Here is a 26722-nt window from a genome sequence, read left to right on the forward strand (position 1 = left end):
GAATGGAGAGATTCTCTGAGCATGGGATTGCTGCCACATGCTGCTTTGTGTAAAGATGCTGAAGGTAAGTCAAATAAAGTGAGCCTAGAAGCCACAAGGTTGTTATTGGGAGGGTCCTCCAAATAGTAAGAACAAGTACAATCAAAGGTTGAAGAAATAAATATACAGGTGGTTAATAGGACAGATTTTGGTGCAAGGCTGTCTGGGTTTGCATTCCACTTTATCTGCTTACTAGCTAGGTGATTGGCAACTTAACCTCTTTTGTGTCAGTCAGCCTAGGCTAAATTATGCTGCAGTAACAAACAATCCCCAAATCTCAGTAGCATAAACAAACAAAAAAGTTTTATTTCTCATTCCCTGTCCCAACTCTTTACTCTGGTACCCAAGCTGAGGAACAAGCCTCTCTCTGGGACATACTAACCTTGCAGCAGAATGAAAAGAGAAATAGCAGAATCACGTAATGACTCAAAGTTTCTCGTCAAAAGTGGTTTATGTCACTCCTGTCATATTTATTGGCCCAATCAAATCACACAGCCAAGCCAGCCTTCAACAAGGCAGGGAAGAGCAACAAATATTTGAGAACCACACAATCTACTACAAAGTTGTCCTGTTTTCCCATCTGTAAAATTGGAATAATAATAGTATTTACTTCATAAGTTTGTAATAAAATTCAGTGGGATCATAGTTGTAAAGTGCCTGGCATGTCATAAGTGCTAAGAAAATGTTAGCTATTGTTATGGCCTTGCTTTTATATATATATCTGCAAGTGGTTTTCATTAAAATCTTTTTATTATGAAAAAATATAATCATAGAAAATTACAGTATACACGCAAGCAAAGAGAAAAAGAAAGAGAATCACTTTTAACCTGACCATCAAGCAGAAAATACAATAAGTATTTTGGAGTTTAAGACTTTATATACACAGTGACATCACACACACACACACACACACACACACACACACACGGATGTATATTACAAAGTTGTATTATAATCTTTCTTTTTGTTTAACTCTAATGTAACCATCTCCATGATAATAAAAATATATACTCAATCCATGATTTTAATGTTTCATAGTATTACATTCTTTGACATATATATATATACAACGTTTTCCTTCAAGAATACAATCCACTTACTATTCAGGATATTTAGATTTTTTAAATACTGTTACCAGGTATTTGGAACTCGCTCTGGTTAACAGCAGTTTGGTGCCCATGCTCACCCATCTTTCCACGGTTCGGTCCTCTCCCCAGGTTAATTCGGGTATCTTCCCAAGGCTTTTGATACACATTGCCAAAATGTCCTCTGGGAAAGTCCAATCTGTAAATTTCACTAGCAGTGCAGCTCTCACTAAATAAGATTTTTCTTTTTTTTTACACTTTTTGCTATCTTAGAATCTAAGGGTGGCAAATGGCATCCCAGTTGCTACCTTAATTTATGTTCCTTTGATAACGAGTAAAGAAAAAATTTTCATACAGTTATTGGCCACTTATATTTCTTCTCATGTGAATATAATTGTTTTGCAAATATACACGAGAACTATTGTGATTTTGTTTTAAAAATTACACTAAGTCAAAATGATCACAAATATTAAATTACACCAAGTAGTTTTGTTCATTTTGTCAGATTCAATAGTGGCATCGTAGTTATGTAAGAAGTTGTTGGTATTTTTAGAGATTCCTACTGATGAACCAGCAGTGTATGAGTGTTCTTATTTTTCCACAACATCAGCAATGCTTGGCATGGTCAGTCTTCAGATTTTGCTTTCCTGGTTGGTGCATAGTGTATTACACGTTACATTATGGTTTTAATTTGCATTTCCCTTTTGGCTACTGAGTTTGAATACATTTTTGTATGTTTATTGACCACGTGATCTTTTGTGAAGTATCTGTTCATGGATCTCGTCCATTTTACTATGAGATTATCTGCCTTTTTCTTGTTTTGTGAGAATATCTACATATTTTCTACATATAAGCCCTCTGTCATTTGTAAGTGCTGCTTATATTGCAAGGGTGGCTTGCCTTGCCACTCTTAAAACTGTCTTTTGATAAGTAGAACTTCTAAATTTTAACACAGCCTAATTTATTAATCTTTTGTTTCGTGGTATAATCTGGGTATCCTGTTTAAGAAATCTTTGCCTATGCTAAAATCATGAAGTTATTTTTCTACGGTATCTTTTGGGAGTTTTTTGGTTTCACATTTAGGTTCCCATGATCCACCTGGAACTGATTTTCTTTTTTGCTTAGTTGTCAAGGTTTCCTGCATCACCAGATATTTAAAAAACAAACAAACAAAAAAACCGGACATCCTTGCCCTGGGTCTGCAGTGCCATCTTTGTAAAAACTGCAGTGTCGGCATATGTGTATTTGTTTCTAAGCTTCCCATCTTGTTGCTTGGCCTATTTGTCTATCTTTTTGCCAGTTCCACACTGTCTTAGTTATCCTAGCTTTATACATCTTGATATCTAGTAATAAAAGTTTCTCTGCCTCATTTTTCTTCAAGTGTTCAATCGCCACAAGGCATTGTATATATTTGTGTCACCCTTACTTCTGGGGTTTAGCCCTTTGGGTCCTCACTGTAACATGGGATGGGGTTTAGCAATTCCCCTTCCTTGCTGTGCCCCCAGATTTTACCTCCCAGCTGTATATGCTGTACTCAGCTTCATGGCCTCTTTCTCTTGAAACAAGCAGGTACTTCTACGGACAAACTAGCCCTCTCCCCGACCCCCCAGTGCCAGGCACAACTTTTAAGACTTCCTTCTTCTACTGGATCTTGGCATCATGATTCTTCAATGTCCTGTTAGCCCTCCAATACCTCAGACTTGTATATTTTAGGTTATGTCCAGCTTCTCTAAGTGAGAAGTTTCGTCTGAATTATCTAGTCTACCATTACTGAAGACAAAACTTCTATCCTTTTTAACATTTAAGTGTATTTGGAAATGTTCACAATACAGTAATTTTTTTAAAATAAATTTATTTATTTATTTAATTTATTTTATTTTTGGCTGTGTTGGGTCTTCATTGCTGCGAGAGGGCTTTCTCTAGTTGCGGCAAGTGGGGGCTACTCTTTGTTGCAGTGTGCGGGTTTCCCATTGTGGTGGCTTCTCTTGTTACAGAGCACAGACTCTAGGTGTGCGTGCTTCAGTAGTTGTGGCATGTGGGCTCAGTAGTTGTGGTGAGCGGGCTTAGTTGCTCCTCAGCATGTGGGATCTTCGGGAGCAGGGCTCGAACCCATGTCCCCTGCATTGGCAGGTGGATTTTTAACCACTGTGCCACCAGGAAAGTCCTACAATAATTTTTTTATGCAAAAAAAGAAAGGGATCTCAAATCCACATGATTTTGAGTCATTACATAACTCCTGCATCATTAGCTACCAGACATGACTGTGCGCTAATGAAGTGCTAACACAATGTTCTGCTTCTGGCCGAGGTCCTGACGGAAATGCCTGAGGCTCACAGATGTCACTGGAACAGACACAGGGACTGGAGCCACACATGGAGATGGTGCCACCTAAATCAGTACTTCTGACTTGACCAGCCCAGACAGGAGAGGCAACTTAGTGCCAAATACTTAGAACTAAGAGGGGAAAAAATGCTTAACTGACTGAATTTTTTCACTTTTCAAAGGACTTATTTGGGCTGTGTCAGAAGCACCTTATATATACATGCATGTCACTGTGTCTTTTGATGTTATCATAGGTAGGTGGATTTTGTATGCAGAAAAGACTGTTTCAGGTTTTGTTTAGGAAATAAGATTTTCAATTTATTAGTAATGAATGCTAATATTCAGTGAATGCTTATTATACAGCAGGGATTATTCTAAGAGCTTACATCTATTATCTTATTTAATGCTCTATTAATATTCTGCTATTAATGTCAGCATGCCCATTTTACAGGTGAGAATACTGAGGCGCAGCCAAGTGACTCTACCTGCCCAGGATCACACAGCAATTCAATGGCAGTGCTGGTTTTAAACCCTGGCAGCTTGGTTTCAGCAACCAAGCTCCTGACCACTATGTTCTACTGTTTCTCCTTAAAGACCCAAATTTAAAAACCTGCTTCTAAATTAAACTTTTACATTTAGCTTATAAATCTCATTATTCTATGTGTAAGTCTAACACATTTTAAGAACCACTTTAAGGGAGACTTTGATTCATGGTTGATTCCATTTATAAACTTTGTTAATTAATTTCCTTTAAACATTTTAAATTGCAGTTATAAATTTACTATGTTCTCTTTCCTATTTAAGCACCTCATTTGACTGATGTAATAAACAAAAACCTCCCAGCTACTTACATTCTTATAAATCTAATAAATTAAACTTCTAAGTATGGTGAATCCTAAGTGCTCCTAAATGTTTTAACCGTGTATGTTAATTTTATAAAATTTCCATTTAAGATCACAAGCCTCATGAATCACTCAGTTCCCATTTTAAACTAAGATTACAAGGTTGAACTGTTCCTACAGAAGACAAATTCTCTTCAACGTTACAAAATTAAGATACCAAATATTCAAAGAATTCCCTGATATGAAAATACCAATGCTACCAATATGATTCTTTTTTAAACACTCCTACTTTTTTTCTTTCTTTCTTTCTTTTTCTTTTTTCCACTTTGTCTCCTAGACCAGAAACCGAGAGCCACCAGGCAGTCAGTTGCATGGCGCTGGAACTGCTGTGGCACTGGAATGGAACCCGCCAGCCACAGGCAGACCAGCAGGTCACGAACAGTGCTCAACACTCCTGCTTTGAATTTTAAAAACTTCTGAGTTAAAACATGCTTGCTCTCTAAGGAAACAATTTTGTCCTAAACAAATTTGGGGGTTACCTTCCCAGGCTTTTTTTTCTTCTCTTTACTGGGGAGGTTTCTTAAATGACCAAGGGTGTTAACCAGAATTTGGCCAGACTCCAGCGTCCGTGCTAAGGCCCTGTGTGCAGTCACTGCTCCTGGCTTTCAAAACTCCAGGAATGGAGTGGTCATATGGTCCTGGTTCTCCCCGGGTTACAATTTTAGCTAATTTTTAAGTCACGCAGTGTCTATAACCTCTCCTCAGGTAACCTCATATTTGATTGGGTTCAATAATCTATTCGCCACTCCATTCCATTCTGATTTATTTTTTATTCTTCCTCTCTGTTAGGGCTATGCAACTTGTATGGATATTAATATTATAACTGAGTGAATTCCGCGTGTCTCCGATGGCCATGTCTGACTCGGATTATAACTTCCACCAACAGGATTCACGCACGTATACCCAACACTCACCCACATGCCCCAAGATATTTTTAGGCCCACCTAGTGTCCTAGACAAACTATGCACCAGTTTTGAATATTGAAGAGAACCATAAATCTAAGCATTTGCTTAGGTGAGATCTAAGAGAAATGAATAAGAACGTTTGCATAAATTACACGTGAAGACGCTTGCTAAAGAAACATGGGTTTGATGGAAGATTTGAAATGCAATTTCTCACTTAGCTTGGGAATTGCAAATCAGTTGGTGGCGTGATCCCTATCCCCACCCCCACTCGACCAGGAAAATACTTCCTTTTTGCTTTAAGGCTTTTAAAGGCAATGTGAAGGATTCAGAAGTTCATTTTCTCTCCTCCAGACCCAACACATAAGCCCCCTGTACTTGCATTATCATAAAGCCGTGGTAATTGCTCGAACACGTTCATTTATCCTGCAGCACGCTGGTTTTCTCTGCCTGTATTTAAAGGATTGAAGGGGTGACAGGGAACAGCTGGAGAGAGGGGTTTGGTCTGTGAATGTGGAGAGCCTGAGCTCAGACATGGATGTGTTAGGACTCGAGTTACAGTAGCTTGAAATGGAGTAGCTCACTGCCTGGCTGGTACTGAGTCTCCTCTGCCCTCTCCTTCCTCTCCTCCCTCCACCTGGTGCCCCTCACTGCTGGCTCTCACACACTCTCTCCCTCCCTCCTTCCCCGCTCTCTGCTCCCTCACCTACCCTTCTTTGGTCCAGAGACTGTAATATTACAGAGAGTGGTAGATCGACAACCCCCCCATCATCAAAAAAAAAAAAAAACTCTTATTACTATCGCTACAATCAGAGCCAGGAGCCGTTTGAATGCCCGTATTGATAATCACAGCTGGGACTGCATAAGCGAAATAAAGCCAGCAAAATAAGAGCTAGTGGACAGTCAGAGACCATGGAAAACCCATCGATTGTTGCTGTGGCTTCTTTCCGTAGCGCAGAATGAGCGAGGAAGAGCTGAACTCTGGGTAATTTCAAGCAAACAATGTGCTGTAGAGCGTTATTTGTACGTCCTGAAAATCGAAGTGGAACCCCTAGCTCCCCGTAGAACATGCTTCGTTAGTGTGCAACAAAGAGCTGGTGCTGGCTGGGGACTGCAGCGCCATCGGCGGGGGGGGGGGGGGGGGGGGGGCAGGGGGAGGCGGGGGGGGGGATGCAGCAGGTACAGTGGAAGCTCAGGGAGGCTGTGTGGACCAGTCCCTGCATCAGAGAGGACTCCAAGACAGAGGAGAGCCATCCCCCTTCTTGGTGTAGGGGCTGCCATTCATGAGGTCAAAGATGTCAGCGACTGGGTGAGCTTCTGCAGCCTTGCATCCAAGGGTCCTTGGTTTCCCTTCTGCCTCCACTGCAGGGTTCTTATGAGGACCAAGTATGACTCAGCAATGTAAAAGCATCTATTTCATATGCATTGATATGATTCTAGAGATCTGCCTAGCACCATGATGGGGCCAAATTGTGCATCAGGGACCAGCATGGTCAGGCCCCAGAGGACATAGATGGCACAGTCAATCAGGGTACCTGGGGGAGAGTCTGAGGAAAGGACGCTCACCAGGGGTGGACAGGGTAAGGGAAACCAGCAAAGGAGGGTGAAGCACCAGAGGTTAGCCCAGAAGAGAGAGGTTCCATCCTTAGGTCCAGAGGAGGAAACGGATCCCAGAACTTGGGGACAGCTGCAGCTATAGCTGCAGGAGAGGGCTGCCCCACAGAAGCTGTTGCCTTTGTTAGGTGAACTCAGCTACTCCAAAGGGTGGCCCATGCAAGGAGGAAGTTGGCGGGGAGAGGGAGTCAGTATCCTGACTTCACTCCCATCTCAGCCTCTGATCTGCCAGAGACTTGCGTTGGTGCAGCCAGGCCAGAAGCTGGAGGACAAGGAATCCCATCAATGCAGACCTCCCAGGCCCACCTCCCAGGACCAGAGCAGGTGCAGAAGACTGGAAAGTGGTTCTGGAACTGTCCGGTATAGTGCCCCTGGTCTGGGTCCCTAGCCCACGTTAAGCATTACTCTTTGATACTTATCCACTCACATGTCATTTGTCCACATTTGACTCCTTGGAAACAGGGCCTATACTGACTCCAGTGGATTCAACAAATAAGAAGCAGTTGGATGAACTTCCTAGGTGGCACAGGGGTTAAGAATCCACCTGCCAGTGCAGCGAACATGGGTTCGATCCCTGCTCCAGGAAGATCCCACATGCCATGGAGCAGCTAAGCCCATGCGCCACCAGTATTGAGCCCATGTGCCACAACTACTGAAGCCCATGCACCTAGAGCCTGTGCTCCATCATAAGAGAAGCCGCTGCAGTGAAGAGCCCGTGCACCGCAAAGAAGAGTAGCCCCCACTAGCCGCAACTAGAGAAAGCCTGTGTGCAGCAATGAAGACCCAACGCAGCCAAGAAAGAAAGAAAGGAAGGAAGGAAGGAAGGAAGGAAGGAAGGAGGGAAAGAAGGAAAGAGAAAGAAAAAGAAAGAAAGAAAGAAAGAAAGAAAGAGAGAGAGAGAGAGAGAGAGAGAAGAAAGAAAGAAAGAAAGAAAGAAAGAAAGAAAGAAAGAAAGAAAGAAAGAAAGAAAGAAAGAAAGAAAGAAAGAAAGAAAAAGAAAGAAAGAAAGAAAGAAAGGAAGAGGCAGTTGGAAGGTTCGGGGCTGCTGGAATTGGTCCTACAGCAACAATGTCAGAGCAATCTTCTCTGTGATTCACTTAGCCTTTCTTTTATGTTGTCACCTCATGGTGATGTGATCCAAGCATCTCATAATTCTAACCTTAGTGTCTAACATGGTCCCTGGAACACAGAGGATGCTCAGTAAATTAGGAATGAACTAAGGAACAACGGCCTGACCACTAGCTAGAGATGGTTAAGGGCAGAACACTTCCTTGGGCTGTGGGCACAGTCCTCTGAGGAGACTTTCTGAGCAGAGTCCACACACTAGTAGAGCTCAGGGACCTTCAGGAGACTCAACTCGTGTCCTCTAAAGTGCCTACCCTAGATGCTCCTCTGCTGCGCCCCTTCTCTCCCAAGCATGTCGACACCAGGACAGCTGAACTCCATGCAGTCTGCTCCCACTGAATCCCCACTGTCACCCTGAGCTCCCCAGACCCCACTCTCATCCACCCTTGTCACTTTCATGCTAAATCGAGTGACAAATAAGCCCAGTCCCCTTTTTACAGATGAGAAACTGCCTCAAGATCCCTGTTTTCTAGGGCAGCAGGTTTGTCACGATCCTCCTACAGAGAAAACAACCATAGGCTTCAGCCCTGGAGGAAAAAGGAAAAAACAATCTGCTCCCATGGTCTCCCCACTCCCAACCTTTCCCACCATCCCACATCCAGCTGCTCAGAAATACAGGCCTTTCCATGGGATCTTGATTCTTAAGAAAAAAAAAAAAAAAAGAGGAAGAAGAAGAAGAAGGGATGGGGGAAGGAGAAGAACTAGAAGAAGAAATCATGCCCCAAACTCCTGGGTTGATTTAGATGAGCCCGAATATGTGCCCCACGCACCAGTTCCTTCAGCCACAGGCCACACTAATCAGACCACTCCACGGGGCAGGAGGCAGAGGGGGACCAAGGCCCCAACCCTTCTTCCAAGTATTGCCAGGAAAATTTTAGTTCCAGAGAGTGGATCCTGGGCCTTCTCTTCAAACCATCAATTCACAGAATTCTCCCAGAGGGGAGGGCAATAGGGTAGAGCCAAATGCAACAAAATACCATTTGTCTTGAAGAACAAACTTGCTTTATTTGCACTGCAAAGCATTTTAAGCAATGGACTGGGTTACTATAGTCATTAGCTACAAGATCACCCATGAGCCACAAACTCCAGATAGAAATGTGTTTCTATATCACATCAAATCTAGGCTGGTGCAGGGCCCCCATCTCCTGCTATCTCATTGGTTTGTCATTCCCAGGTGTTTATTTTGTCCATAGACTTCGGAGTGGTCACCAGCATGTCTGTACACCTGCCAGGAGGAATGCTGGGGAGCGGAAGGCAAGGGCACACCCCTCCCTTTAAGGGCAAGACTTGGAAATGTACACACTGTTATTTCCACTCTCATTTTATTGGCCACATTTTAGTCACATGTCAACCCTTAGCTGCAGGGGAGGCTGGGAAATGTAGTCTTTATTCTCAGTGCCCTTGTTTCCCCAACTAAAAATTATTTCAATCTATAAGAAGAAGAAAAAATATATTTAGGGACAATTACAGTCTCTACTGCAGTTGCAAACATATAAAAACTGGTATGTTTCACATACAAATACAGATTTTAAATTTCTCTTTAAAAAGTTGAAGGATCTGACAATACTGGGAGATACTGCTATGGGGTAAGAATCAGTCAGACTAAGTAGAAGCTGAGCTCATTCCAATGGGGCAGGTTTTCCCCAGTTCCTACCTGGAACTGAGAAGAGTCTGGAACTGAATGATGCTCTTAGGGGCAGGGTAAATTAACGGTTTGGATTAATCCAGCTCCAAGAGATTAACTCTTTTCTCGTAGAGGATTCTACTACACACCCCACCCTTACCACCAACTCCACATTAGTGCTGTAAGAACAACAGTGCTTAGAATCAACGTTAAACCAAAGAATTCATTCATTCATTTTCTTCAACAAACATTACTTGTGCACCTACTATGTGCTAGTCCTCGTACGAGGCCCAGGGAGACAAAGAAGAATACGACACAGATTTTGTCTTCCAAGAGGTCTTTTTTTTTTAACATTTATTTGGGGGACCCTCAAGGTATTTTTAAAATTAAATGAGTGCCTATATTAATATATATGTATCAACCCTCCACTGTGAGCTCATCATGATAGGAGGTTTCAGGGAGGTACTTATGTAGTTAAGACAGTACCTGCTGACAGACTAGAGTATAAATAAATAGCCCTGAAGGGTTTCACTGTGGGGAGTTTTGAGGCATTTCCTCCTACCGTCCTTCTTTCCACTTCCCCAAGTGTATATTTTCACTATGGAGGATGACATGTTTTTTTATGGATTAAGAAACCATATTTTCCCCCAAACATGCAGCACATTTCTTCTCTTAAAGAAGATTGGCTGCTTCAAGACAGAAGACAACATTTCTCTGGCAGCTCCATTGGTTTCCACTGGTGGTTGAATCATCACCATTGGGGTTGAAATGGTCATAGCACATGATTCCGTAGATCATCACATGGCAAGCCTTTTAGGCTAGAATTCTATCATCAGGTGAATCTACAATACTTTTGACCCATAAATGAACTTGGAGCAAGTGTAAGAGGAAGGACATGGGACCAGGTTTGTTCTGATTTCCTTGGCATGGACTTGGTGAGATGGACAAATGGTAGTCTCCCTAGTCTCTCCTCTATGAGTTCTCTACTGTGCAGTCACTCTGAGGACTAGTTACAAGCACTGCTTTGGGATCACATAGCTCTGAGTTCAAACCTCAACTTTACAACAAACACGTTGGGAGATTTTGGAAGCATTATTTAATCTTTCTAAAGTACAGCTAACTTCTCTCTAAAATGAAGATAAGTATGGTAACAATACAAGATTGCTGAGAGGAATCATTCATTCATTCAACATATTTTGAGCCCCTACTATGTTCTAGCGGCTACGTTCTAGCAGTGACAAATTCCTACTTTCATATCACTTCTATACGAGAGAAATAAATGAGTGAGTTAGTGCCTGAAAAGAGTTCAGTCTGGTGCCTGAAAAGTGGTCACAGCACTATTATAAGGGAAGCTAGCAAAAGTGTCCAGTGTGTCCCAGGAACCTTGAATACCCCCAGGGTCTAGGGAAGAGACTAAAGAGAAAGTTCTACTGCCCCAGCCTTCCGAGGGAAAAACTTCTGCCCACTCATTCTTGCTGAGAGTCTGTGAACTCAATGCGTTGCCCTCAAGAGGTCTTGCGTCTTACAAGAGGATGCCCAGAAATTCTCAAGAACAGAGACCCACGATATATGTATATTTTAAGCAAACAAGAGATGATTAACCTTACACGTAACCATGGTGAAGCTTCAGGCACTAAGACATTTTGGTAAGTAAGATATTTGGTGACGGGAAGCTTCCTAGTGCCCTCAGATCGGTCACAAAGGTAACAATACCTCCGCTTCCACATAAAGCTATATCGTCTGTGACGTCTTCTTATTTCAAGGCAGCGTCCCTCCCTTGGGGAGGTTAGCCCTAACAGGAAGGCAAATCTACTGGCATTGCAGCTTCTCATTGCACTGGGGGCATCTGCATACCAAACTGGGTCAGAAACTACCGAAAATGGAAAAGTACCCAGAGGTGATTCTTCTGGTGACTCCATGCAGTGCTGCCTCCCCCGCAGGCTGGTAGGCACAGGTGGGAGAGGGAAGGAGAGGCTCGTTCCCAGCCCTCCTCTCTGCCAGGGGAATGACGAGAACATGAATAAACAACACGGGACTTGAAGAGCAATGCAGGGAAAGGATGAGCCTGTTTTTGCCGGAGGTCCCATGTTCTACTGGCCAAGGATTTCCAGGAAAATCAAACCTGCCTGGCCAGCTTCCCTGGAAAAGAAGGGAGCCCGGGAAAGGGGACAGAGGTATCCTGGCCCCCGTCTCTCGGCAATAACCAAGGTCAGTCCCAAGCAGATGGTATCAAGTGGGTCTCACTGTATTTATGACAGTACCAGGACGGGAAGAGCTGGGAGCAATCGACCCTGTGGTTTATCAGTGATCAGTCGCCCTGGCCAGCAGGAAAGAGGGTCCAGAAAATTAAATGACCAACAATGGACCTAAGAAAGGAGAACCGAGTAGACCACGGTGCCTCCCTTCAGAGCCTTGGGGTTCCTTCAAAGACCTCTCGCATTTTTGCTTGGTTTGAACTTAAATGTTTTCTTTAATGTATTAGTTTATGAGGGTTTCATTGATTATCATAAGATAAATGATGTCACTTTGAAAAACATTTTCTCTCTTTCATCTTTTTAAATAAAGGGGATGATACATCAAATGGCAAAACCTCTCCTTAGGTTTGGGTTCTTTCTGGGCCCATCTATTTTGCAAAAATAGATTTTTCAACTCACTGGAAAGAGACCCAGATGGGAAAGAAAAATGTAAGGGTTCCCTCTGCTCTTCTTGCCAATTTCCTTGAAGTTGAAAATCCATCTTGCCTGGCCTGACGCAGGCTAATTGCCAAATTGGGTTGCTGTCTCCTCACTTTCCTACTTATTTAGTTTCTTGGATGGTCTCCAGGCCTGGCTCGAAAAGGGCCACAGAGGGGTTGAAATGGGCTTTTTCCTGGGTCAATTCACGGGGGCCCTGAGGCTTTCTCACCAGTTGTATCCATGGCAACCATTTGCTCCCAGCAATAAACCCCCGACTCTGCCATCAGGCCCACCAGACAGGGGTGCTCCCATCGGGGGGCCAATGGCTGACTGTCTACTTGAGTCCTGCACACCAGTCACCAGTCCCACACTGAGGTTCACGGCCAAACCTCAGCCTATTGGGGCGGGGGAAGGAGTTGAAGGCTACTTTTTCTTAGATGCCTTGACTACCTTTACTTATTTGAGTCATTTCCTAAATGCCTGCCAGCTATTTTGAAGACCAAATTGGGAAAGCGGTTTCTAGTCTATGATGTGAAATGCCCTTAAAGGCAAAGGCTGCAGTTCACACCAGCTTTTCATATCCAACCCTCAGGACCAGGCGTGACTCCCAGAGCAGCTGTGCAGTAGGAGTCAGTGCCCTGCACTTGGGCCCAGGAAACTGGGATGTGGGTCCAGGAGCGCCCCAGACCTGCCACTAACTTATTAACACGTAAACCAGGCAAGTCACTCCCACTCCTCACTCTGCAGGAAGCTGTTGTGGAGACCAGATGAAACCATGATTCCTTTTAGCCACAAAAGATTTGAGAAAACAGCCTGAGAAAACAGGACTTGGGGTTTAGGGAGCAGCAACCAGGCCCTGATGGCCTGGGAGGTACAGGAAGAGCCTCCAGGTCAGGACACCCAGTTTCCTCCACATGTGGGTCTCACATCCACGGCGCAGGTGTGAACATTCAGGAAAGTCTTCTGTAGAAGTTCTAGAAGTGTCATACACATGGAGTCATGTCCCTGCTCAAAAGCTACCCAAGGTTCCAAATATATTCCAACCTCTGCACTTCAGCACTGAAGGCCTGCCTGCCAGGGCTTCTCCCCTCCTTTCCATTCAGACTGGTCTCCTCACCACCCCCAGAAGACCGCTCCCCTCAGCTCCCCCAGAACACCCTCCCTCTCGGGGCCCAGATCCCACCTCTGCCACTCTGCCTGAGGTGTCTGCCCTCAGCAGCCCACTCCGCCCCCTGGACCCCTCCTTTGGAGCAGATACCATCGGCATGCTCACAGGCAGAACCCACGTGCTGCCCTCGGGGGATGATGTTTTGAGCTGTGATTCCACTCTTGGATTAAGATTGAACTTTTTCTGAGTTTTTATCTTGTTTCTGCAAGTAGGTTGGGAACTCCTGGGGGGGGGGGGGCGGGAACGGCGTCTAACTCATCTTTGTATCCCCTGGGCAGACAGTAGGCATTCAATCAATGTGCCGGGAGTGATCCATGTGGAAATCATTCCATCTCTAGAACTTTGTTCAGACCCCAAAACAGAAGAGAGCAGAAAACAGCCTCCTTCAGTGACCTGGGTGAGAGCTCTCATGGGCTGTGACTGCAGGCCTGGAAAAGAACCCTGTACCTCAAGTTACAGCCCCCTCCCCAAGGCCTGAAATGACGCTACGTGATGCCCCACGAGTCACATGGTGTGTTTCACAGAACCAGTGAGGAAAAGTCTGGGGGAGAGTCTTAGCTTCCTCCTACACCCTCCTTTCCTCTCTCTCTCCACCCCCACCCCCACTTTCATCTACACTCACATAGGCCGTTTACTCACACCGTGATGTAGCTTAGGAATACTGCTAACGTGTATGGAGCGCCAACTGTATGCTCAGCACTGTGTTCACCACTTCCCACGTGCTGTTTCACCGAATCCTGACCCCAGCCCTTTGAGACGGGTTCTAGTTCGCACATTAAAGGTACTGAAAATAGCAGTGAAGTCGTTGCCCAGAGTCACTTCGTTTGTAGATGCAGGACTTGGCCACCCCCTTGATCTTATTCTAAAAGCTCCTACTTTAGAACTACGGTCAACTGCAAGGTATTTAGATTCTTCTGCTTGGTGGGGGAGGGAGGCAGTGCAGACTACAGGAAACTGCATGGTCTCCATCTTCATAGAGCCCGGGAGGCAGGATACAACGCTCCATCGTGGTTATCCCAGGGAAGACCGGGAAACCAAAGCCACCCCTTGATACTCAGGAACAGGCACAAAGATTCATTTAGGGAGCACAGTGTATCCTTATCCACAGCAGAAATGGTGAGTGACAAGAGCATGTAGCACTGTAGAAACTCTGCTGACTTACGGAGCATGTGTCACATCAGTCACTCACTCGTCTCTACAGCAGATGTTTACTGAGCATCTACTGTATTCCAGCCTCTATGCTAAGACCAAGGGGTAAAACGTAACTAATACCTGGCCTTGAGGAGCTCACTAGCTAGTGAGAAAACAAACACATAGACGTACAATTACAGAGGCGAGTCCAGGACTGAGGGGAGCAGGGAGAGACCAGCTGGGCAGGGAGGTCAGAGGGCTCCCCCGCGGCCCCCAGGGTACTGCTCTCTGTCCTCACAGAGTTTCGTGCACATTTACATCTGAACCCCCGCCTCTGCCCACTCCCCCACCCTCCTCCCTGACCGTGACAGATTCCACCCCACTCTCCAGAGAAGGGAAGTGTGACTGACAGCTCAGTTTAGAAGCTCTGGGAGCTCCCATGGAGAATGATAGCAGCTCCCAGGCTCCCGGAGAAAGTACAGGTGTGGGAGGGAGAAGATGAAAGTGCGGAGGGAGGAGTGGGGAGGGGAGAGAGAATATGAAGCTGACCACGTACCTGGGAGCACCTAAAACCTTCCTTCTCTCTCTCTCTCTCTCTCTGTCCATCTCCAGAATGTGTAATCTCTGGCCACTGCTGGAAACAAACAAAAACCAGAATGCATTAAATATATACAAATATTAGACACATACACCAATATATGCACAGATGTATATATACATACACACACATGCACATATATGCACAGACGCGTATCAGAGCCTCCGGCTTCCCCACCAAGCTCAGTGTCTCTTATTCTGTCCTTCTCTCTCTGAACACCCCAGAACGGTCAAAACCCCAACTGGAGGGGGTCTGGGATCTTATCTGGCTTTAAGCCATCTGGAACCCATCAGCAGGCTTGCCCCATCCCTTGCTAAGAAGCCATTATGGGAGAAGTTAATCCAGCACAGCCAAGCTCATGATGATGGAGACAGAATGAATCAATCAAAATATTCATTTATATTTGATGAACAGGAACCTTAAATGAATGAATAAATGAACCTTTACTCAGGCCCTGCTAGGTACCAGGGCCTGTGCCAGAAATGTTTAAGAGTATTACTTATTTTAATCCTCACACTAACTTTCTGAGGTAAGGATTACTATATTCATTTTGATGGCAAAGATTCTGAGGGTCAGAGTGGATAAGTTTCTTTTCCAAAATAACGTAAAAATGCTATTAAGTGGCCAAACTGGGATTTAGTGGATTCTCCATTGTTCCACAGTTGTGTGCTCTGCCAGATGGTAGGCACGTGGCAGAAGTATAAAACAGTAGAAGATATAGACTTATATTTGAAGAGCTCACGGATTGGCGGAGAAGGAGAAAATGCCCTTCAGATACAATGCGAGTGGGAGGGCAAGCACCCCCATCCCCAACAGAGCATAGGATGACGCGTGTCACGGGCATTCAGGAGGAGCACTCAGGTCCTGTCCAGGGTCTAGCAAATGCTGTGTGGAAGCACAGAGCTCTGAGCTCAGAACTTGGTGGTTTCTTCATGCGTGCCATGTTGGTCTGGTCCAGGTCTAGGTGGATCAATGGAGGAGCAAATGAGAAAGCCCAGAAACAGGTCCATGAGTAAAAATAGTTTACATTATGATAAAGGCAGCATTTCAAGTTAGTGGGCATAGGATGACTTTGTCAGTAACTAGTTTGGGGACAACTGGCTAGCAATTTGCTAAAATGAAAAGCTTTGTACAATACATAAAAATAAATTCCAAAAGAATTAAGGATTTACATGAAAATAACCCTAAAAGAACTAGGAGAAAATATAGGTGAATATCTCATCTTAGAGGAGAGAACTTTCTATTTGTATTTGCAAAGGAAGTTTTACAAGTAAAAGAACAGATAGATTCAACTGCATAAAGATTTTAAACTCCAATATACCAAACCAAATACTGCTAAAGTTTAAATAATACACAACAAACTGGGGAAAACATATGAAACAAGTGTGAGAGACACAGGTTAGTATTCTTAAGCTAGAGGATGCACTTATAAACAATAAGAAAAGAAACTGCAATTTTAAAAAAAATTGCCAAAGGATGCCAACATCATAATTCCTAAGTAAGAAATGCAAATGGCCAATAGGCTTATGAAAAAATGTTCAAATTCACTAAATATTTTAAAGGCAATTAAAAATTTAAATTGTAGAAGTGAGTGGTTTTGCATTTTTTCATTTTATTTTTTGTTTAAAAAAAGTAAGTATATTTACATGGTCCCCAAATCAAAAAGCAAAGAATACAATGAACAGTCTTCCTCCCACGCAGTCCCCCATCTCACTAGGGCTCATCACACCCCAAACAGGCGACCACTTCTGTAAATATCTGTGTACCCTTCCAGAGTTTATATATATATACACAAGCAAATATGCATTATTGTTTATTTTCCTCCCCTTTAAATAAAATATAGCATATGATATATATGTGTGTGTGTACATATATATACATACACACACAGTTTCACACCTAGCTTCTCCCTCTTAGCAATATATGCTAGACAACTTTTAATATGGGTTTCATGTGGATATATTAAGGACTTCTCTATATAGCGTTGCATAGTTTTTTATTGTATAGATGTACAATAATTTATTTAGATGGTTTCCAGTCTTCCTCTTGCAAACAATGCTGCAATGAATAACCTCGAACGTACGTCATTTCCCAAATATGCCAGGGTATCTGGAGAATGAATTCCAGGAAGCAAAATGACTGGGACCAAGGATATATGCATTTTTAATTCAGAAAATGTTGCCAAATTGCCTTCTATCAGGGTTTTATGAATTTACACACCCACGCAAAACACATGAGTGTGCCTGTTTCTCCACAGCCTTGCCAACAGAGTGTGATATCAAGCTTCTGGAACTTACCAACTGGATGAGTTAAAAAGTGGTATCTCAGGATAGTTTCCATTTGCATTTCTCCTGCTGTAAGTGAGTCTGGGCATCGTTCCACATATTAAATAGCCATTTTATCTCCTTTCCTATGAAATGTATGTTTATGTTCTTCAAATTGTTCATAACTTTTTCTTTATAGGATAATATCTAGGGAGTATCAGAGCCCAAGGACTCAGACACAGACTATAAATCGGGGTAAAAATTGATAAAAAGTCTTTTTCAAAGGTCATTTGGCACATATATCAAAATCCCTAAAATGTAAATATTCTTTGACTCATTAACTCCATTTGCAAAAAGTTATCATAAAGTAATACTCAGGGACTTACCTGGTGGCATAGTGATTAAGAACCCGCCTGCCAATGCAGAGGACACAGGTTCAATCCCTGGTCTGGGAAGATCCCACATGCCATGGAGCAACTAAGCCCGTGTGCCATAACTACTGAAGCCTGCTCTCCTAAAGCCCGTGCTCCATAGCTACTGAAGCCTGCTCTCCTAAAGCCCGTGCTCCACAACAAAAGAAGCCGCCACACTGAGAAGCCCACACACCACAACGAAGAGTAGCCTCCCGCTTGCCACAACTAGAGAAAGCCCGTGTGCAGCAACGAAGACCCAACACAGCCAAAAATAATTAATTAATTAATCTTTTAAAAATAAATAAAAATAAAGAAATAATCATAGGTGTGGAAAGATGTTCACGTGATCCTTCAAGCACTGTTTATGTCAGAAAACTATATCGAATCTGCCTCTCTCTGGATTATCTTGGGTGCCCACTTATGTTTCTCTCTGTGTCTTTCTGCTTTTTCCTTTAACTTGGCTTTTCTGATGCCTGTCAATGTCAATCACTGATCGTCGCCTCAAAATGGCTGCCCCAATACGCCAGCCTCAACAGGCAAGGCAACCTTCATCAGCTAACAGTGTTACATCAGGGCCAGTGTTGGCAACTAGGTGAGCCAGCCTCTCTGAATCTCCACTCCAAAATCCTGGGAGAGGGAATATCATTGTCTCGGGAGGACTCTGGGGCCAACTGTTCATCTAGAAAATTGCAGTCTCTGGGGGCAGGGCTGCCATACCTCAGTGGTGAAGTTTGATAAAGAGATACTGCCTGTCTAGCAGCTCTGAAAATAGACCAGTGCCCTGGTGAATAGAGCTTTGGCGCATCAGAAGCATGTATCCATTTACCAACTCTGCCTAAGTACAGGCCAGGCCTCTGGAGCGCATAAGAAGGGTCCAGACTGCAGAAGTCTGAGGAAGCAAGATTGGTTCAATGAGCAACAGTCATTATTTAATTTATTACAGTAAATATTTCCTCCATTGGTTGGCATTTCAGAAACAAAGCTTATCAAACTAAGCCGCAGTTCCTGTGATTTCATGGTGGAACCAGCAGCCACTGCTTGTGAAGAAGGAAGAAAACATTTCAGCCACCGTACACATACTTGTAGAGAAAACACACTCTTTCCAATGTCCAGAGAGCATTTCGCACATGCAAAACCCTCATGCCACTTTCATTTTGTGAATGCCAGGAGGACGCTCGTATAATTTCTTTGCTGGAGGAGAAAGAGCCTCTGGTGAATGGAGGACTTTCGACCAATTTCTCCTAGGCCCAGGGGACAAATTTAAGAGTCACTTCAAAGTTATAAGACTTGGTGAGTAGTCTGATGTAGCAGGTGAAATAAAAGAGAAAACTACACTACGGGATTTCTAGCCTGGGAACCTGATGGAGCATGCTAATGTGGAGGTAGAGAGTGTCAGAGGCAGAAATCAATGTAGGGACAGGGGCAGAGGTCAATGGAATGGGCTCAGTTTGGGTCATGTTGATTTTTTTTTCTTCAGATCTTTATTGCAGTATAATTGCTTTACACTGTTGTGCCAGTTTTCGCTGTACAACAAAGCAAATCAGCTGTATGTATACGTATGTCCCCATATTCCCTCCCTCTTCAGCCTCCCTCCCCCCTCCCTATCCCACCCCTCTAGGTCATCACCAAGCGTCAAGTTGATCTCCCCGTGCTATGCAGCAGCTTCCCACCAGCTATTTATTTTACATTTGGTCGTGTGTATATGTCACTGCTACTTTCTCACTTCGTCCCAGCCTCCCCTCCACCCTCCCACCCCGTGTTCTCAAGACCATTCTCTACGTCTGCGTCTTTATTCTTGCCCTGTCACTGGGTTCATCAGTGCCATTTTTTTTTAGATTCCATATATATGCTTTAGCATATGGTATTTGTTCTCTTTCTGACTTACTTCGCTCTGTAGGTCATGTTGATCTTGAGGTAATATCCATCTATAGGTGATAAGGTTTGCAGATATGAAGTGAGTCTTGCACTGAAATTTCAGCTGTGGAGTATTCTGGTTTGAGTTCCCCCCAGAGAAGACCCTGAGACACAGACTCGGGTGCAGATAGCTTAGTTGGGAGGTGATGCCACGGAGCAGAGTAAAGGCAAGGGGAGAGTGAGACGGAGCATGAAGAAAAGCCAGTAAAGCATGTGTTGTTGAGTTGCTCACTCAGTGGGCAACTGGAGCTGTCTCACTGGAGGCTCTCCGAGGTCTCATGGTAGTAACCACTACAGAGCTATGCCTCTAAAGATGGAAACCTGCAGCATGGATCCACTTACCACACTCCCCGCTGGTTGAGGGCTGCACCCAGGAACTGTTATCTCCTCCATACTTCCTGCACTCAAGCTTAGCCCTCTACAGCTTCAGAAGAAGCCCCAAGACAGGAAAGTAAAAGAGATCCCCAGGGAACTCTTACGTGCGCATGAGCTGGTCAGCACAGATGCATTAAAATCCAGTGGGCTGAGGAGATGCAGTGCGTGGTACGTAAAGCATCGACTACAGGAATCAAGAGGATGTGGGTCATATTTGACATCATGGAGTAGATACGATTGGTGAGTCTAGAGAGACGAGAACAGGCACACAGACAGAACCTCAGGACCCGGAAGAAAGGAAAAGAAGTGATCGGAGAGGGAGGGTGATCAGGATAGTGTCACGTCAACCAAAGGAGACTAAAGAAGGAGAGAAGGTCAACAGCACCAAATGAGTCTGTGTTACGATGGGCTGAGGTCGTCGCTGACTTGGTGCTAAGCATGGAGAGAGATGCTTCATTGCCTTTGGAGATAGTAGATGTAATCTGAGGAAAGGGAGGTAGAGAGGGATAAGCCACTCTTCCAAGAACTTTGGTCTTAAAAAGAAGGGGAGAAATGCTAGTAGTTGGGAATGTGGGGGTATGAGTAGTGACAGGCCGGTAAACTTTAACAACCAGTTCTCAGTACACAAAAAATAAAGCCCTGATTTGTGGCATTTGTTGATATCTGTAGTGTAAATACTCATGGCTGATTTCAAGCTACCAACATGATGTCATCTGTCTTGCAAAATTCCTGACATTGTAACAATCGGCTCCTGTGAGCTGGTAGGAGTTAGCTCTAGCCAAGCATGGGAGTGAAAGAGTGTTGTTGATCTGCATTGTTGTGAATAGGAGCAAAGCCAAAAGACCAAGCCACTGGAGAGGAAGAGATGAAATATACAGGAGTAAGAGGACAGTGGAAATTCTTGGAGCCAAGTTCTGAAGGAAGCTGAAGCACAGTGGCCTTGGAATGGAGTAGAGACATGACTAAAGGCCACAAAGAGTTTGGAGGGAGGATGGAGAAGCACTGAGGAAGTAAAGTGCACACCCTGGGGAGGGAGGGCTTCCATTTTTAATAAATATACAAATATTTTTATAAATTAAAAAAGATACACCTGAGAAGCCACAGACCTGGGTGTGCTTGCCAGCTCCAAAGCTTATCCACTGGGGAAGTCGGGGTAAGTCACAAAACCTCTCGAGCCTTAACTTCCTCATCAATGAAAATCAGATAAAATGCCTACTTCAAAGGATTCTCATCAGGGTTACAGAGGTAAGTATGTGATGGTGAGTATCTGAAAATAACAGCAGCTAGAGTTTGTTGAGCACTTAACCTCATGCCAGGCACAGACTTCCTGGTAATCTCATTAAATCTTCACAGTAACCCCATGAGATATACTCTGTAATAGCCCAATTTAACAGGTGAGAAAATGACCTCAGAGAGGTCAGGTAACTTTTCCAAGTGCAGAGAGCTAGTACTTAGTAGAGTTTGATTTTGAACTTGAGCAATTTGGCACCAACATTAACCATGACACAAATCTGCTGCCCCCAATATCTGGCACACAGAAGCTAAAAGGTGACAATGTTGTCCCTTTCACGAGGAGAGAGAACAGGACTTGGAAGAGCTCACAAGTGGCCCGCAATGTTGTTCAATTAGAGATGAATGAAAGAATTGCTGCACAGTTTTCACAAGTGAGGTCAGAAATCACAAAAACTAGTTGTGGTGCCCATCAACACGGCTCATGAATGCTTGCTGAATCGAATGAGAAGCTGGCTTCTTTCCCATGAGTCAGTTCTGACTGAGGTGCTGGAGGGATTAGGAGACCCTGAGACTCTAAGATGGGGAGAGCAGGGGAGACGCAGAGAGGCATGGCTGGCTGGAGGGACAAGCAGAGGGTTACGTGGAAATCCAGTAGGTGCAGCCCAACAGTGATTTTAACAATAGTTGTGATCAGACCTATTCGCACATCCACGTCAGTGTAGCCAAGATGTATCTCCAAAGACCCAATGGTCTCAGTACCTTTCCCCCAAAGTTTGGGATGGGAAAATAAAGGCAATTCCTTGAGTGTTCTGGAAACTTGAAGCCAAGACACTGACCCTAAATGGCTGTCACCTGGCACCAGAGATATGACAATGATGGCTGGGTTCTGGACACCTGGCCGTGCCTGTCTCTAAATCGGCTGGAACCTTGGTAACCTGACCGGATCGGCCACCCTGGGAAGCTTCTTATAAGACTTGAAAGTCAGAGAGATTCACAGCACAGAGTGTATGGCCTAGACTGTGCTTCCTTGAGAAGCTCTCTGCTGCCCACGTGAGAAGACAGAAGGGGACTCAGAAAGCCACCTGGTTTTTCTCTGCAGCTGTAGGGGGTGTGAAGGGTGCAGTTTTATTTACCGCTCGGGCATCTGGTAAACCAAGGCCAGTGCTTCACCTAAGAGCAGCCATCAGGAAAAAATGTCAATAGGCCTCAGCTTTGCCTCCTGAGGACAAAACCCTGCACTGGCCCATCTTCCAGGGGGAGCCGCTCAGCAGAGCTTCCAGCCCACGGGACTCTGAGCAGTGGGAGTCACCTCTCATGTCCTATAACAAAGAGATTGCAGGCAGGCCCAGCAGTTGTGAATATGACAAACTGTCTCGTATTTTTTAATGAAAAAATGATACTTCATCTTTCTAATGACAGAGAACGTGGAGGTGGCTTACGGTAATATATGCCTTTTTTAATACATGGCTCATCATCTCAGGGCAATGGCAGCATGAAGGATGGAGCAGCAGACAAAAGGTTAATAGAGCATTGGGCCTTTTTTAATTGAAAAAATGACTGAGGGGCCCCATAGCAGACCGAGTGGTAATAGTATTACACACTGTAGGTACCGTTCCGGAGACTTACTATTCATCTGGGGGTAAAGCAACGGACGTCAACACACGTCACCAAGCCTCAACACAAGCAGGAGTCCAACCCCAAGAAGGTTAATAAGCAACACAACGTTTCTTATTAAAAATACACCTCTCCCTTTTTTATTGTTCCTAATTTACTGTTACATCTAAGAAATAAACACACCATGTGTTGGCACAATGTGAATCAATTCTTCGTCAATGTATCTGACCCAAATTGAGTCAGATTTTCCAAGGCTAGTCTCACTCCGGGCAAAACTTTATTTTGTCAAATATTTTAACTTCAAAGAGCACTTTCTAAGAAGGATCCAGTGTGAAACAGAAAACGAGTCATTTGTGATGGGCTAAGGAGGCACAGATGAGATCACGGGTGAGGAAGTGCTTTGGGGGTGTAGATACATAAACACGAACTCTTTCAGCTTGATCTTCGTGGGATCAACTGCATTTGTTCACATTCAGATTTTCAACATCTCCCAGGGTGACTGGAAATCAGCAGCCTTTGAAGCCATGTGGTACCTGGGGCTGAGTCCAGGAGTGGGTGAACAGGTGAGTGTCTTGGCCCAAAGCAAACAAGGGGCTTCCATTTAACCTTGAGCTTCTCAAGTGCTTCACCACCAAACATGTCGAGCCTATTTGGTGGAGGGCTTGGGAGCTGACCTGGCAGTGGACGGGTTAGCCATGGAGCTGATAATGGGACACAAAGAGGCCTGTCACAAAAGTGCCCCAAATCAGGAAGGACTGATCTTTGCAGGCCTACTATGCTTCTGCACCGCTCCCCTCCTGGCTGACACCCTGTTACCCTCTACCTCTGTGAAGAGGAATGAAGTGATTAGATCAGCAAACATCAGGAATCTCCTCCCTACATGAAGTCCAAGCCAAGGCATCACTGTAGCCGACGTAAGGTGGGAAACAGAGGTCTTCCCAGCAAAGAGCTTTCAATCCAGACATAATCACGGTGACTCTTCTGGGTCTTTCCAAGTCCCAAAGAAGTAGTTTTCTGCCCTGAGTTACCAGAACATGTGCTCTCAACAATTCTCTTGCCTACAAACAGAAACACTTCTAAGGGACAATCCTGCTTCTTAGATGCTGAGTGAGAATTCATTTACACCCATGATAACTCAAAATACGTCTGCTAAATACCAGTCTAGAGAGGTGACTTTGTCAAAGGTCTTTGCCATTTCTGGAAGTGACATGGGGCATCTAGTAAAGATCATTGCCATCAAGTGTAATGTTGCACAGAACTCCTTCGCAGTGGTCCAGCAGGTGTCATAGGACACACGGCTGCTCTGTGGCTGTCTCACCTTTATTTAATAGAAATACCACAGTTTTCAAAGGCAAAGTAAAATCAGTTTGTCTTTCTACTCTTAAACAATGATGCATTTTTTTACAGAGTGAAGTAAGTCAGAAAGAGAAGGACAAATATTGTATGCTAACTCACATATACGGAATCTAAAAATGGTACTGATGAACTCAGTGACAAGAACAAGGACGCAGATACAGAGAATGGACTGGAGAACTTGAGGTATGGGAGGGGGCGAGGGGTGAAGGGGAAACTGAGACAAAGCGAGAGAGTAGCACAGACATATATATACTACCAACTGTAAAATAGATGGTCAGTGGGAAGTTGTATAACAAAGGGAGTCCAACTCGAGGATGGAAGATGCCTTAGAGGACTGGGGTGGGGAGGGTGGGGGGGACTCGGGGGGGGGGGAGTCAAGGAAGGGAGGGAATACAAGGATATGTGTATAAAAACAGATGCTTGAACTTGGTGTACCCCCAAAAAAATAATTTAAAAAATAAAAATAAAAACAATGGTGCATTTTTAAACTCATCTTCTCTGGCTTTGTGTATCGCCAAAAGATAAATGGATGTGGAAGAAAGGCATTTTAGTTCTTTAAGAAATTAAAACATCATGTTGTCCCCTGAAGCCCCCCACTGTCTGGAGCAGATGGGAATGGGGAGCAGAAGATTTGATAACATCTGCATGGACATTTTGGGACTGGTTGATGAGGGGTTAATTGGGGCTAATCTGAAATGCACAAGCCAGAAACATTTTCCCTGGAGAACCCATGACAGCATCTTAGCTTCCCTGACTGAGAGATGAGGGCTCCCAGCCCACTGTCAGTTGCTCAGGGGAGCTCAGAGAAATGATATGTACATAGACCCAATAGAAAACATAAAAATAATAAATGAAACTCATAATGCAAAAAGGGTTGGGGAAATAAGTAGTCCCTTCTGACATGAGCTGTGCCAGAAGCCTTGGGGAAAGAAGGCTGGAATATTAAATGAAAGATGTAAATTGTAAAAATGAGAGCTGTAAATTTTCCTTTGGAAGAAGAAGGAGCCAACAGTTCTGTTCAGAGTTAACTGAGTTCACAGGAGCTGGTTTTCCAGCTCAGGTTCAATCCAAGGAGAGCAGCTCCCTCCCTCCCCAAGAGAGGCAGGGGCTCAGGAGCAGGGAGGTGTGGGGAAGGAAAAGAAGGGCAGCTGAACAGGATTTACAATGCACCCTCCTTGTTAAATAGAATGTGCTCTTTCCACGGGGGCTGCAGGGGCAGCAACTCCTTGTTAAACCCTTCCTTTCTCAGTGGAGGCCTCCTGGCCACTGCCTCCTCTCCCTTGAGGTGGCCAACCAAGGAAATAATGCCACAGTGGCCGAGTGGGAGTTCTTGACAAGGATGAAGAGGAAAACCTAATGAGGCGAACCCGCTAGAATCTGATCGAAATGTATTTCCAAGTGAGTGCAGCGCCACAAGATGGAAACATGAAGATGCTCAGTTTTGCTCTAAAAGGAAGGAAAGAAGAGAGGGAGCGGGCAAGGACCACTGGTAAAGAGAGAAGACTGCTCTTGCTATTTACGTGTCTGTGTTATGATTGTCTGATCTTAGTCACAGGGCTGATGGTTTCATCTGGTTGGTCACTTTCAGCTCAAAGCTCATGGGGAATCCTCAGATATTCTCCATGCTGCAGCAATCCAGAGAGTCCAGATCTTACCTCATTGCATCCTTTCTCTGCAGCAACTCTGCCACACCACCCACTTCTGAACCCAGCCTGGACTCGCCTCTCCCTTACCTGCCACCCATTCCCTTATTCTGAGTAAATGGAAAACGGAGGCCTTGGAGCCATGGGGTCAGTGGCAGAGACCCACGGTCTCCTGGTGGCCTGGTCCTTCAGTACAGCTCCCCCCATGTCCATCCGAGATACAAAGGATGAAAGCAATACAGTATTGACAACACTCTGTGGTACATTATACCTTCCCGCATCTCCAAAGTGAGCATCAGTACTGTGTGAGGGACAGACCTTGGTGCCGCCCTTCTTCTCACTAATTCCGTACAGGATTTTCATTTATGATGTATTACTCATTCGGTAAATCTCTACTGAGCCCCAGGCACTGGGTCTACAGCTGTAAGTGGAGCAGATGTGACTGACCATCTCAGGGCACTTTGTGCAGTCAACACCCTGAGTGCCTTGAAGTGGGGGAGGAGACAGAGTCCTGCCCTCCAAAGGCCTCCATCCAATTGGGGAGACTATGCCTGGGACACACAAGTGAGGGGAAAATTCCAAGACAAGGCATGCCCATTTCACAGAAGAGAGAAGCAGGGCTTGACCAATGTAAGTGGGGGCGCTGGGGCCAGAACCCTGTCTCTCTGCTCCAAGTCCCTCGCCCCAGCGGGTGCAGAATGGGAGCAAGGCCCTGCTAATGCTT

The 26722-nt window shown here is 44.6% G+C and overlaps 1 non-coding gene across 1 annotated transcript; it reads right to left on the reverse strand.

Moving 5' to 3' along the window:
• Positions 1–4612: 4612 nt before the first annotated feature.
• On the reverse strand, positions 4613–4735 carry LOC130832162 (small nucleolar RNA SNORA54). Its single transcript, XR_009048239.1, has one exon. It is a non-coding gene; the product is annotated as a small nucleolar RNA SNORA54 (small nucleolar RNA).
• Between the last annotated feature and the right edge of the window lie 21987 nt (positions 4736–26722).

Source organism: Hippopotamus amphibius, chromosome 11 (genome assembly GCF_030028045.1).
Source record: "Hippopotamus amphibius kiboko isolate mHipAmp2 chromosome 11, mHipAmp2.hap2, whole genome shotgun sequence".
Taxonomy (NCBI): Eukaryota; Metazoa; Chordata; class Mammalia; order Artiodactyla; family Hippopotamidae; genus Hippopotamus; species Hippopotamus amphibius.